This window comes from Protopterus annectens, chromosome 13.part0 (assembly GCF_019279795.1).
Source record: "Protopterus annectens isolate FY-2018-M chromosome 13.part0, PAN1.0, whole genome shotgun sequence".
NCBI classification, from domain to species: Eukaryota; Metazoa; Chordata; order Ceratodontiformes; family Protopteridae; genus Protopterus; species Protopterus annectens.
Window position 1 is genome coordinate 504,028,727 of NC_056747.1, and position 14,914 is coordinate 504,043,640.

The 14,914-nt window shown below is 43.8% G+C and overlaps 1 protein-coding gene across 1 annotated transcript in view; it reads right to left on the reverse strand.

Moving 5' to 3' along the window:
* The window catches only part of LOC122787923 (dynein beta chain, flagellar outer arm-like), a 5,188,001-nt gene that overhangs the window by 4,961,275 nt on the left and 211,812 nt on the right, over positions 1–14,914 (reverse strand). The gene's annotated exons all lie outside the window — the stretch shown is intronic.

The following is a 14,914-nucleotide window of genomic DNA, read 5'->3' on the forward strand; positions in this document are numbered from 1 at the left end:
TCTGTACCATATAGTAGTACTGGTTGCAATCCTGTCTTGTACACCTTGCATTTCAGCTTGTTTGGCATTCTTCTGTCACATACTACACCTGGCACTCTATTCCAGTTGGCTGCAGTCCCTCTGATACTAGCTTTGACCTCTTTATTCAGACTTCCCTTTTCCTCAACTACCCCTCCCAGATACTTGAAGCTGTTTACCTGTTCCACTATCTTCCCTTCTCTCTCTCTGTGCTCTGCTTCTTCTGACTTCCCCAATTTGCTGCCTTCAGTTTTGCATTCCATTCTCCTATATTTTGCTGAAGTTCTTGCTCAGAGTCTGCCTGTAATGCCACATCATCTGCATACAGCAACTGTGTTTATCTGTCCCCTCCGACCTGTTTACTAATGTAGTCCATCACCAGTATGAACAGCAGTGGGCTCAGAGATGAACCCTGCTGTACACCCACTCCCACTGGGAACCCCTCTGTGAGGCCAAACACTTTTCATACTTGAGTCAATGGATCCTTGTACATAGCCTGCATTAATTCTACCAATGTTTCTGGGACTTTAAACCACCACAGTACTGCCCAGATTAGCTTTCTTGGGATCCTGTCATATGCCTTCTCCAAGACACTCTCCTCATCTCTAGCTTCTTCTCAAGTATCTGTCTCATTGCAAACATAGGGTCAATTGTGCTACATCCTGATCTGAATCCGAACTGCTCATCTCCCATCTTATGTTCTCCTACTCTCCGTTTATCACTCACCTTCTCCAGAACTTTCATGCAATGTGATAGGGGTTGGATGTCCCCTTTGTTATTGTACAATGGCATGAGTATGCTTATTCTCCAGTCATCTGGGATACACATTTCTCTCCACACTGCTACAAGTACCCTCAGGAGACATTTCTCCCCTATCTCACCCAGCATCTTTATCATATCTGCTGTAACCTCATCTGAGCCTGCTGCTTTCCCTGACTTCATTTTCCTTAGTGCTGTTCTTACTTCTTCTAGGGTGGGCTCCTCTTCTTCTCTCATTGTAGGCTGTTTCTGGGGCAGTACAACTTCATTGGGGTTTTCTTCATTCAGAAGCTGCGGGAAATACTCCTGCCATCTGCCTTTGATGTCCTGTGGACTGGTGAGCAGGTTGTTGCTGGCATCCCTTATGAATGGTGTTTGACTATCTTCATCTTTCTGTCTTTGCCTTGCAACCTGATGTAGTTTCTTTGGGCCCCTTACTGGGTCACTTTCCAGAAGTTAGTAGAGTACCTCCAGTGCCCTGTTCTTTGCTATTGCAACTTCTTTCTTAGCTTCTTTGCTAGCCAACCAGTAGTCCTTCCTAGTTTGGTCAGTACTTTCTATCTCCCACTTCTTCCTGCACTCCTTCTTTCTTTTGATGACTTGACTTCTGCATTCTACCACCAGCTTTCTTTATATACTTTATTTCCATACATGGCTCAACCACAAATCTTTACTGTAGTCCTGACACATGATGTTCTTAATCACTCCCATTCTTGTTCAACTAAACCTATTTCCTCCTCATCTTGGGGTGCTAGAGCCCTGAGTAACTCCTTGAACTGCTGTACATTCTCTCCAGTCAATTTCTAGGTCTTCAGCCTGGTCTCTGTTGACCTTAGAGCCTTCTCTGACCACTGCTTGCAGCTGATTGTGGCAAGTAGTGGTTTATGCTGTGGGCTGACTGTTTCACTGGGATAACTTTACAATCATGGATTCTACCCCAGTGCCTTTTCCTTACTAGGAGGAAGTTTACTTGAGTTGCATGTTAGTTAATCTTGTATCTGATCTTGTGACTGTCTCTCTTTTGGAACCATGTGTTGGCTAATATTAAGCCATTTGCCAGACAGGGGTCTATATCAGAAAACCGAAAGTTCACATTTTCGAATGTTCTTACATCGACCCCTAATCGGTGAATGTTGACAACATTGAACATTCAGAACAGCAAATTTTTTCCTAGGGAAAGAAATTGCTGTTCCAAAACACATACACACAACACAAGCACACCAAACAAACAGCAATCCACTCACATGCACCCAAAATCTTACAGCTAACCCTACACTAAATTGTACAACCCAAACCCTAACCCTAAGGTCCGTCACTATCGCACACTCACCTCACCCGTGCCCTAACCCTAACTCACCTAAGCCGCCCTAACCCTCACATCCACACAATCGCACACATACCTCCCTCGCGCCCTAACCATAACTCACTTAACCCATGCTGAATCGCACACTTACCTGAACCCGACCCGTAACTTTCCACCATAGTGCTGAAAATAGCGAAACGACAGAAACGGACAACCAAATTATTTCCCTAGGAAAAAAATTTGGTTATCTGTCGTTTTGCTATTTTCAGCGTTCGCTGAATAGGGATCGATGCAAGAACTTTCAAAAGTATGAACTTTCAGTGTTCTGATAAAGACCTGCCAGACAGAAGTCTAGAATGGTTTCTCCTTCTTTATTCCTGTTACCCCACCCATGTGGACCCAGGCAGTCCTCATACCTTGTTCTGTCTGTCCTGATATGTGCATTCAAGTCACCCATGATCAACACCAATTCATGTTGTCCTGCTTTATCTAGTAGGTCCTGTAACTGCTATCTGAATGCACTCTTTTCCTCATTATCACAACCCTGCTGTGGGGCATAGGCTGAGATTATGAATACTGCCCTATCATTACTCTGGAGTCTGATTGCCATGAGTCTGTCATTAATTCTGATGATATCCCTCACTGCCTTCTGAAGCCTCTCTCTCACCACAATTCCTACATCATTTCTAGCCTGTCCCCCTCCTGAGTAGTAGTGTCTGGATACCAAGCCAAGTGGCTTTGCTACACTGCCCTTCCATCTTTTCTCTTGGATACATAGGATGCCCAGCCTCTTCTATATATCATCATGTCATCCACTTCCCCCCACACCCCCCCTAACTATATATACACCAACTCTATGATCGCACAACAGTGTAGAAGAGGGCATGTTGGGCAAGTGTTTACTTGCCCTGGGAAAATTCGCCATTTGGGTATTTTGTTTTCAAGATTTTCTTCTCATGAAAATGAAATTCGATGATTTGGCCATTTGAGTATTAGAAGTTGATCCACATAGAGGACAGTTGCGCAAGCAAACTTACTATAACAGTAGATGCCCGAATGATCCATGCTGCAGAAGTCTTAGTTATATCCTGTACGGTTATAACAGACGAACAGCTTCCAAAACTTAAGGACACTTAACATGCTCCCAAACCATTGGTCAGCTTGAGCTCAGCTGACGAAAAAAACAGGTTTGTGTGCCAAGCCTGATCTAGACCTAGAAAAAGAATCAAAATTGTAATGCCTTATAAACATATGTAAACAGGATGAAGTAACTGCTTCTAGAATATTTCTAGAATCCATAACTTTCCAAAAAGCTATAGACTAAACTAAGACCCTGGTAGAGTGGACCTTGACCTGCCTGGAATGGTATTGCTATGTTGAGTATAACAAAAAGGGGAAAGAGCCTGATACAACCATTTAGAAATAGGCTGTTTTGACACAGGTTATCCCCGCTGATCTTCACAAGAAATGAATAAGTGATCCAAAGATCGGAAAGATTTAGTTCTGTCAAGATAATACTTAAGTTGTCTGTGGACATAGTACGGAGTATCTTTTCTAACTCATTTTTAGGTTCAGGAAAGGAAATGGGGAGATTGATAGTTTAGCTTAAAGTAATCTCAGATAACACTTTAGGTGTAAAAGAAGGATTAGTTCTCAAAGAAACATTGTCCGTGGAAAATTAGATAGACATGACCCACCATAAGAGCTTGCAACTCAAATACTCTTCTTGCAGAGGTCAGAGAAATCAGTAATACAGATTTCCATGTTAAGAACATCAAGTCAGCCAGATTAACTGGCTAAAATGGAGGAAGTGTTAGCTTTTCTAACACAATCTTAAGATCCAAAGGAGAGGCAAACAGTTTTCTTGGAGGCCTCTTATGCAAAACCCCTTACAAAAATATTTTGACATGAGAATGCATTGAAAGAGGAGAATCCATCATCAGACATGCTGAAATGTCTGATAAATGAACCTTGATGGAGGAGTAAGGCAGGCCATAGGATAACAACTTACATAAACATTGTAAAACCAAATAACAACTAGCATGAATTACTGCTGGTTATGTGATGCCCAACTACAAAAACATTTTCAATTTGTTACTATATGATTTTTTAGTAACAGCTTTTCCTGCCTCCATAAGTACCTGCTGCACATCATCAGTAAGCAGGTGCCTAAAGGGAATTAAGACCCTATCATCCAGGCAATCAACTGAAGTAGATTGTGGTCAGGGTGTATCAAACACCCTTGACCTTGTGTGGGTAGACCCTTTCTGTAAGGAAGCTTGTGGTAATAGCCCCTGGCCATTCCCAAAAGAAGGAAAAGCCACTCTGGATATCGGTGGAAAGGTAGACGAGCATACAGGAGCATTACTGTCCAAGGAAAGGAAAAAGACATCTGTCTTCCAGGCCTTCTTGCATGGAATCCTGGAGCAGAATCTTGCTACCTGATTGCTCAGACAAGAGGCAAATAGGTTTACTTGAGGAATTTCCTACAGATGGATCAAATCTTGGAAGATCCCCTTATCTATTTTCCATTTGTGAGGGTCTGCCCTTGTCCTGCTCAGCTTGTCTACCACACAATTTTGCTCTGACAGGATTCAGGATGACTGTAGAATGAGATTGTGTTTTGAAGCTACATCCCAAGCAAATATGGCTAGTCTGCAAAGAGTGTGGTCTGGTTTCCCTTTGCTTGTTGATGTACCACAGAACTGTGGTTATTGTTAGAAATAGCTTCAAGTGGTCCAAAGATGATTCACAGAGTTGAGTACATTGATCTGGGCAAGCAACTCTTTTATATACACACAGTGGTTATAAAAAGTGTACACACCCCTGTTAAAATGCCAGGTTTTTGTGATATAAAAAAATGAGACCACGATAAATCATTTCAAAATGTTTCCCACCTTTAATGTGACCTATAACCTGTACAATTCAATTGAAAAATAAACAAATCCGTTAGCGTAAAAATATAAAAAATAAAAAACATACAATAAGCTGGTTGCATAAGTGTGCACACCCTTAAACCAATACTTTGTTGAACAACCTTTTAATTTAATTACAGCATTCAGTCTTCTTGGGTACACACCTGCCATCAATTAAAGAGACTCTGATTAACCCCAAATAAAGTTCAGCTTTTCTAGTAGGATTTTCCTGACATTTACTCACTTGCCTGCTACAGCAAAAGCCATGGTTCACAGATAGCTTACAAAGCATCAAAGGGATCTCATTGTTGAAAGGTTTCAGCCAGGAAAAGGGTACAAAAAAAGTTCTACAGCTTTGGATATACCATGGAACACAGTGAAGACAGTCATCAAAAAGTGGAGAAAATATGGGACAACAGTGATGTTGCAAACAACTGGACGTCCCTACAAAATTGATGAAAAGACGAGACAAAAACTGGTCAGGGAGGCTTCAAGAGACCTACAGCAACACTGAAGGATCTGCATGCATTTCCGGCAAGTACTGGTTGTGTACTACATGTGACAACAATCTCCCATATTCTTCATATGTCTGGACTATGGGGTAGGGTTGTAAGATGGAAGCCTTTTCTTCCAGAAAAACATCCAGCCTGGCTAAAATTTGCAGAACAATACATCAAGTCTCCCAAAAGCATGCAGGAAAATGTGTTATGGTCTGATGAGACTAAGGTTGAACTTTTTGGCCACAATTCCAAAAAGTACACATTATGCATTTTTAATAATTATGCATCTTTTATAATGCTTTTTATATAAACAACTTTTCTAATATTAAGTGTATACACATAGGAACAGGATGGTTTTAGAGTGCTTACGTATTGTCATATGACTTACTGGGGAGGTTTATTTAAATTCACAGATGACTGTTGTTTTTTTATCTGATGAAGTTCAAGTTACGAACTGAATGTAAAGCGCTTTATTAAATTGTGTTTGAACTGATACCGTGACTGCCATCGTTTTTTTTTCACATTTTGGAGTCTACTGTATTATTGGTTTGGACTGTTTTTGTAGTTCGTGTGCCATTTCAAACAATGGTGGCAGAAGGTTCTGACAATTCTCAGACTTTATTCATACAAAATACTAATGGAATTGACGTTATTGGTAACCTTACAGCACTAGTGGAAGCCCTGTCACAATGAGTGGAGGATTTGTCTAGGAGGTTTGAAAGTAATATCAACAACGTGAGTCATAACCCTAATGCTACAACCAGCATTTATGTATCTACACTTCTGGTGAATAATGTACTCCCTGTTACAACTTCTGTCATTGGGACGCAACCCATTGTGGATAGGACTGAGCATGAAATAACCAAGCTGGGACGGAACAATGAGGATTTCAGCAGAGAATTGAATCATAATATTGTACAAATCCCAGGACAAACTCTAATCATCCTTTGCCAACACCCTCAAGGTTTATTGGGGTCCCACAATTGAAAGACTGGTTGTATCTTCCATTAAGGTTCAACAAACTAATGAATAATTCCAGCTTGGGACACTTAACCAAAGGTAATGGTATTATGGATAATTTAAAGTTGTTTGATCATAAACTGTTAAAACACAAAAAACTTCAATTGGAAGTAGCATACTTTAGGGAATGTTTAAAACAACAACTAGTCCCTAAAGGGTTAAGCTCTTGGCAATCTCCTACGGGTCTTGAACCCAATTCTGTATTCCACCAAGACCTTTTCAAGTTTTTTAATAATAAAGGGCTAGACTTAATTGAACTGATGGTTAAACACTATAGTCTGATGACAGAGAACACAGCCAACGAAGTTGTAGCTCTGGATGAAGCTATTAAAACGTATGCTGATTTCCATCGCTACAAATATGACTATACCAGAGTGTTTGAAAGCACTGACCAACACTTAATAAAATTAAAGGCTACTAAGATTAAAAAAACTTGAAAGAGACCACTTAGAATATGCAAACAGAACTGCCTATCCACACCCTCCATCATCACGGATGTGGAAATCCACTGGAGCAGCAAATGTGCCCCAGTCTAGACAAGGACCAATGGGAGAAGTCAAGGTAATGGAGACCACTCCTGTGGGTGAAACAATAGAAGATGTTTAAATTTTAAATTTGGAGGTATGACGGAGTGAGAGGATATGTAACCAAACTGACTTAAACTTTCAGAGTACGAGAAGGCAACAGGTATATATTAATAATAGAGTTCCTCAATCCAGTAGATAAAACTGCCATACTAACAGACAGGTTACTGCCACTGAGCCAAACAGTGCGAATCTATCTACTATTGGACCTGTAAATCAAGATTTTCACCAGCAAGTTCAGCAGAACAGGCCCAATGGGTGCAGAACCAACAAGCGACGGAGGTAATGAATGTTATGTCCGTAAATGACCAAACGGACATCTTGAAAAACAGCCAAGGTGACTTTAATATTTATAACTTTTCTTCTTTTGCTGTAACATTGGAGCTTATACAGGAGCTAAAGATTTGACTTTTGTACCAGCTAGGAGGATGGACTTGGCTAGACAGATTGTTGACTTTAAATTATTTATTCGTAAATTGAATTTATCTGTAACATTAGTTAGCAACATGTCCATGTAGCAAGAACTTAGAGTTGCTAGTCTGTTCAAGTCAACCTTACACCCATTGCTTTCTACATTCGAAAAAATATGTGAACTAGATTTTCGTGTTTATCAATAATAAATGTAATAGGAGTAAACTAATGGAAAATTTGAAACCTAGAGAATGGGAAGCTTTGAATCACCTAAGGTCACCTAGGGTGAGAGTGATGAAACCAGACAAGGGTGGGGGATTGGTCTTTATGGATGTGGACGATTATGAAAGTAGGATACAACAAATTTTGGAAACTGACACTTATCAACAAGTGTCAGCTAATGAAATGAATGTAGTGTTTCAATGCATAAGGACATATATTAACGATCTATTTATAGAGGCAAGAATAGATGTCAAACTTTACAGCTACTTGGTTATGCCAGCACCTTTAATGAGAAGTTATGTACCTACCATAATGTTCCATGTTAGTTGTCTTCTTCTCACCTTCTTTCTTGGTGGATGGGTTTGGAGCCGATCCTCGGCTCAGACTCGGCCAATACTAAAGCTCGAGAGCTATTTTTACTGGCTCGAGGCTCCCCTATATCCCACAATTCTAAGCGGTAAATACCCAGATCTTGTTTGATAGCTAAAAGTATAGCAGTGCTGGTCTCCTAGAGACAGAGAAAAATGAAATCCACCTCTATATAAACTACCTGTAGAACTATCAATCAGGGGCAATAGAGGTGGTTGACGCTGTGGAAGATAAAAGATCCCAAGGATCCTCTCGGTCTGTCCAGGCTAGGGGGATGGAGGGTGGGACGCAAGAAAGAAGGCAAGAAGAAGACAACTAATATGGAACGTTATGGTAGGTACATAACTTCTCAATGTTAAGTTGTCAATCTCGCCTTCATTCTTGCTGGATGGGACCGCGTCCCTAGCACCCTTATCCTGGGTGGCTCATCGGAACAGACTCTTGAGGACGGTGGAACCAAAGTTAGCCCGGTTTCTGGAGGCCATATCCAATTTATAATGTGAGATAAAGGTATGAGGAGAAGCCCATGTAGCTGCTTGACAGATGGAATCTATGGGCAGTCTGTCTTGAAAGGCTACTGACATAGCTAACACCCTGGTTGAATGAGCTCTAGGTCATGATGGTAGCTTTTGGTGTCTGAGTTCATAAATGAAGGAAATTACAGAGGCCATCCATCTCGAAAGGGACACTTTGGAAACTGGAAGGCCCATCTTCCCTTCCGCATAAGATAGGAATAGTTGGTTAAACTTCCTAAACTGTTTAGTCCTATCCAAATAATAACGAAGCTGGCGATGAACATCTAGGAAATGTAACTTTTGTTCTGCCTTGTTGGAATAATTAGGGAAGAAAACTGGAAGGTCGATTGTCTGATTCAGATTCGCCTCAGGAGAAACCTTGGGTAAAAAGGAAGGGTTGGTCCGAAGGGACACCCTGTCTTTGTGGAAAACTAAGTATGGAGGATGACTGCAAAGAGCATGAAGTTCAAATACCCATCTAGCTGATGTTATGGCTACTAGAAAAAGGGTTTTCCATGAAAGCAATTTCAGAGAGCAGGAAGCGGCCGGTTTGAAGGGGGGGAGAATCAAGGAGGCTAGAACCAAATTTAAGTCCCACTGAGGTGGGGGGTCTCTAATTGGGGGCTTGAGCAAAAAGATACCTTTTAGAAAGGCTTTGCAAAGTTTATGGGACATGATGCTGGAGTCTGAAAAGCCTACATGGAAATTAGATATAGCCGCCAATTGTACTCTAATAGTAGACGAAGAAGAACCTGAGTGAAAAAGTTCTGCCAGGAAGTCTAGTATAGACTGGATAGGTGCAGTGAAGGGGTCTATGTTATTAGTTGCTGCCCAGAAGGAAAAACGTTTCCACTTGCTATTGTAAATCCTTCTTGTAGAAGACTTGTGGGAGGCTATAAGGATGTTACGGACCAAATGGGAAATTAAGGAAGCCTGGCTAGGGTAGGAAGTGGAGCAACCAAGCTGTGAGGTTGAGAGATAGGAGGGAGTGGTGCAGCTGACCCGATTGATGGGTCAAAAGATCTGGCACTGGATCCAGATGCCAAGGCTGCTCCAACAGAAACCGGTGAAGGAATGGAAACCATATCTGACGAGGCCAGTAAGGGGCAATGAGGATCATGTCGACTCTCAATGTGGTAGCTTTATGAATTACTTGAGAGATCAGTGGAAAGGGGGGAAAGGCATACAGAAGTCCCTGGGGCCAATCGTGGACTAGAGCGTCCATGGTGGGTTGACCTGGTAGGGGAAAGAGGGTGAAGAAATCTTGACACTTGCTGTTTTGGGGAGTAGGAAAAAGATCGCAGCAAGGTTGGCCTCATCTCGGAAAAATTTCTTCCAGCACTGACTGTTTGAGAGACCACTCGTGTGGCATGAGTATGGCCCTGCTCAACTTGTCCGCTATCACGTTGGACTTCCCGAGGATGTGCGTTGCTATCAGAAACCGCTGAGATGAGATCGCCCACTTCCAAAGTCTGAGTGCCTCTCGACATAAGGGATAAGACTTGGTTCCGCCCTGTTTGTTGATGTACCATACTACAGACATATTGTCTGTCTGAATTGCAATAGTCCCGGTGGGAAGAGAGTGCTGAAGGGCTTGCAATGCTAAAAGTAATGCTCTCATCTCCAGGACATTTATGTGCAAATGGCTTTTGAAAGGTTGCCATGTGCCCTGGACCGTCCTGCCCTGACAATGCCCCCCCCCACCCGATCAGGGAGGCGTCCGTTGTCACCGTGGCAACTGGGGGGGTCGAAGGATCTGCCCTGAAGAACTTGAGGGGTGATCATCCACCAAGATAGATGCTTCTTGCATGACTGGGTCAGCAGAATACTGTGAGACATTGGGAGCTGTTGGAAGGACCACTGAGAAAACAGCATCCACTGGAGGATCTGCATGTGAAAGCGGGCTAGCGGAAGAAGTGTAATGGCAGCTGCCATGAGACCTAAAACCTTCAAGACAAACCTGGCTTTGATCCTGTCACACTGAAGAAGAATGTGAACATGTTTGCGGATATCTGTTACTCTTTGCTCTGTTAGCTTCGCGGAAAGATGAATTGTGTCTAAGGTGGCGCCTATAAAGGTAATAGACTGACAAGGCAACAAGGCAGATTTTTTGAAATTTACGGAAATGCCTAGAGCTTGACAAGTATGAATGGTGTAGTCTCTGGATATGAGAAGTTGATGCCTGGTGGTAGCAGTAAGGAGCCAGTCATCTAAATATGGAATCACCTGGAATCCTTGTCGTCTCAGATGAGCCATGACCACTGCCATGCATTTGGTGAACACTCAGGGGGCTGTAGTGAGACCAAAGGGCAGGGCTCTGAACTGATAGTGAATGGCTCCCAGCCGGAAACGGAGGAACCTTCTGGAGCATCTGTGCATCTTGATATGATAGTATGCATCCTGAAAGTCTATTGAGCACATCCAATTATCCTGACCCAGAAGGGTAGAATGGACTGAAGCGTGACCATCCGGAATTTTGTTTTGTTTACAGACTTGTTTAGTCTGCTGAGATCCAATATCGGTCTCCAGTCCCCTGTCTTTTTTGGAACCAAAAATAATTTGGAGTAGATTCTGGATCCTTGCTGGTCTGCCGGGACTGGCTGGATAACTCTTTTTGACAGCAGCTTTGATATTTCTAGTGCTGCTTGTTCCCTTAGACCGGGTGGAACGTCTGGAATGGGCCCTTTTGGTTGAGATGGGATGTGGACAAAGGGAATTTTGTAACCCTCGGATATAATCGACTGTACCCATTTGTCTTGAGTGAGAGAAAGCCAGGCTTCTGGATACAGTGATAATCTTCCCCCGACTGCCTCCGAAGGTGGACAGTCGGGCAGCTCCTCAGGGATGCTGAAAAGGTTTGTCAGAGAGAGTCTCTCTGCTACCTTGTTTTTGCGGACCCCCCCTGCCCCTAGGGCGGCGTCTATTGCTGTTCCCCCCTCTGCCTCTAGAGGGGAACTAACTCCGTGCATCAGGCGAGACTTCCTGTGATTTGCAGAACCACATCCCCCCCCCCTTCTGACCCTTGGGATATGGTCTAGAAGGGGTAGAAAACCAGACTCCCATGGCAGAGAGAGTCTTGCCATCCTGTTCGTACCTAGTCAATGTGTCCTTCACCTGAGGTCCATACAGCGCTGAACCATCAAAAGGGGAATTGGGGAAGGACGCCTTGAAAGGGTCCGCAAAGTTACAAAGCCGCATCCAGGCGTGACGTCGCAAAGCTACACCTGTGCCAGCGGCCCTACTTGCCCCATTGGCCGCATAGGAAATAAGCCGCATGGAGGAGCTGATGACTGAATTCAGGGTTGCTAACTGGGAGTTCATTTTGTCTCGAAACCCCTCAGTTGTTGGATCCTGCAAAGCATCACCCATTTCCTTGAGCATATCTCTCTGAAGACGGGTGAAGTGACACCAGTAGTTCAGCGAATGCATAGCAAAGGTCGCTGAGGAGAACATCTGCTTACCGTACCTATCTATAGTCCTAGATTCCTTATTAGGAGGATGGATAGGTGCCGAAGGATCGGCTAATTCCTTCTTAGTGGCTGCGGCCACCACCATAGCATAAACAGAGATGCCCTTGGATAAGAATTCTTTGTCCTTAGGAGCTGTAATAAACTTGGACGGCCTTCGTGGGGTGGGTTCCACCGTATCAGGGGCTGTCCACGCCTTCCTTGCCACCACTTCCATGAGGGGGTCAAAGGGAGGAGATACCCAGGAGGTGGAAGGGCGAGAGCCAAAAGCCTCAAGGTAGACCAACTCGTCCTCTGAAGGGTTAAGGGTGGACCAGTCCCCCCTCTGTCTAAGGATCTCAAGGATGTCTGAAAAGGATACATCCTCAGAGGAGGACCGTGGGGACCCTTCAGACTCATCCAAGTCAGTATCCAAGGTGATAGACTCGGGGGGAGTCAATATGCTTCCTCTTGCATTGTTTCTTCCGAGGGGGTTCCCCTGAAGGATCAGGAGAAGCCTCAGAAGAGGAGGATATTCCCAGTGGGGAAACTTGAGACGTTGGCTTTCTATGGTCTGGAATGAGAGGGTGGGTAGAGACCATCGCAGGCACTGTAGAGGGAGGAGCTGAGGGAGCTGACTGTGGAGCAGACACCAGGTCTAGCATGCTCCTCATGACCTCGAAGGCGCCCTGAACAGGCGGGGTCGAAGATCCTTGCTCTGAAGAGATGAGGACTCCTCCCGGCACCAAAAGGGATGGCTCCAAGGCCGATTTCGGGGCCGAGCTCACCAGCGCCAAAGTTCCGAGAGGGAGAACGGGCTCGGACAAGGGTCCGATGCCACTCGCCCCCTCGGAGCCGACGAGGGAAGCCTGGCGCCCAGATCCCTCCAAGGAGGAGATCAGAGTCGACGACGGAGCCAAAAGTGGAAGTATTGGCTCCGACACACCGACAGTCATGGCTCCCAGAAGCTCTGGCTCCAAACTCATGGGAATCAGAGGAGGAACTGAGAAAGGGATGGGTATAGCCACTGACCATTGAGTAGGGCTATGCAGTATTTGGGCCAGTGCCTGGGACTTGAGAAGTCTGCTCACCACCCTCTCTAAGTCGTGGTCGGACAGCCTGGAGGACCGAGAGGAGTGGGACCTATGGCTCCTCTCTGATAAAAGTGGAGATCCCGGGGCCGAGTGGATAGAGCCAATGGATGGGGATCTCGACCTCTTCCTAGTAGATGGCTCCGACAAAACTATCGAAGCCGTCTGAGTCTCGGACCTCTCAGCTCCAGCTGGAGCCGAGGTAACAGTTTGAATCTTCAAAACATCTGCTCCAGACAGAGTCGATGTCGAAGCAGCCTTAGAGCCACCAGCGGATGGCTCCGAAGCTGGAGCCGACGCCTTGGAAGGCTTAGAAGGTTTTCCTGACGCGGTATGGGTCAGGGAGCCTTCAGGCTTTAATAAGCCTCGAAGTATCAGTTTGTTTTTGCATTCCTGCAGGACTCTTGGACTGAAAGCGTGGCAGACAGAACAAGAGTCCTGCAGGTGCAAAGGTCCCAGGCAATATACACAAGAAGTGTGACCATCTGTCAGAGACATTTTCTGACAGCACGAGTCACACTTCTTGAAGCCTGAGACCTTGGTGTCTTTAGACATCCTAAAGTGGCTGTAAAACACAGACACACACACCTTTAAAGAAAGGGGAAAACTAAGCCAATCACTCACACAATAAAGTATGACTAAGGGAAAGAAGAGAGGAGGGCCCGAAGGCCTAAGGAAATTAACAGGGGATAAACGGGAAAAACAATTAGGGGAACCCGAATGAAACTAGGGATAGATAACTAAAAGACTATTTTGAGAAACCATCCTAAAGAAAAATAAGGGGATTTTAGAGTTTGACAACTATAAAAGGTCACTAACCTACAGAGCCAGTAGAAACAAGCACCTCGCAGCTAAAGCGGCAAACGAGATCTGGGTATTTACCGCCTAGCATTGTGGGATATAGGGGAGCCTCGAGCCGGTAAAAATAGCTCTCGAACTTTAGTATTGGCCGAGTCAGAGCCGAGGATCGGCTCCGAACCCATCCAGCAAGAATGAAGGCGAGATTGACAACTTAACATCACCAGTTATATTCAGAGTCCCAAAGATCCATAAAGACTTACAAAATCCCCCCCCCCCCCTACGACCTATAGTTGACGGTAGGAATTCAATAACATATGCTAGTGCCAAGGTGGTTGATACCATCCTGAAAAAATATGTCACTTCTGAACAACAGATTTTTAAACACTCTTGGTCTTTTTAACTAGCATTAACACACTTGAATATAATAATGAATACAATTTCCTAACCGTGGATGTGAAGGACCTTTATATGTCTATATCACGTATTCAGGGTATAGAGTGGGTCTCCGATCTACTGAGGCAGAAAGGTGCACCCCCTTCTGATATTGTCTTAGTAGGAGAGTTATTAGACATTATATTAACTAATAATTTAATCACATTCAACCGAGAATTTTATCTACAAACAGTAGGAGTGACATTCACCTTGTGGGGCCATTTTCACAAATTTGGTTATGGCATACTGGGAGAGGGAATATGTGTTTAAGAACAATGAAATTAATAATAAAATTTATTTTTTCACTCATTTTTTTGGATGACATATTCATTATAATTAGAGGTGACAACAAGACAGCTCTGGAGATGGTCCAATATTTTAATAGTACCACAGATTATTTGCGATTTACATTTAGTTACCACAATAACGCAATTTCATATTTGGATGTGGACCTTATAAAGCACAGGGAAGAGGGCAGGTACACTGCAATATTTATAGGAAGAAAACCTATTTGAATGCTTTTCTACA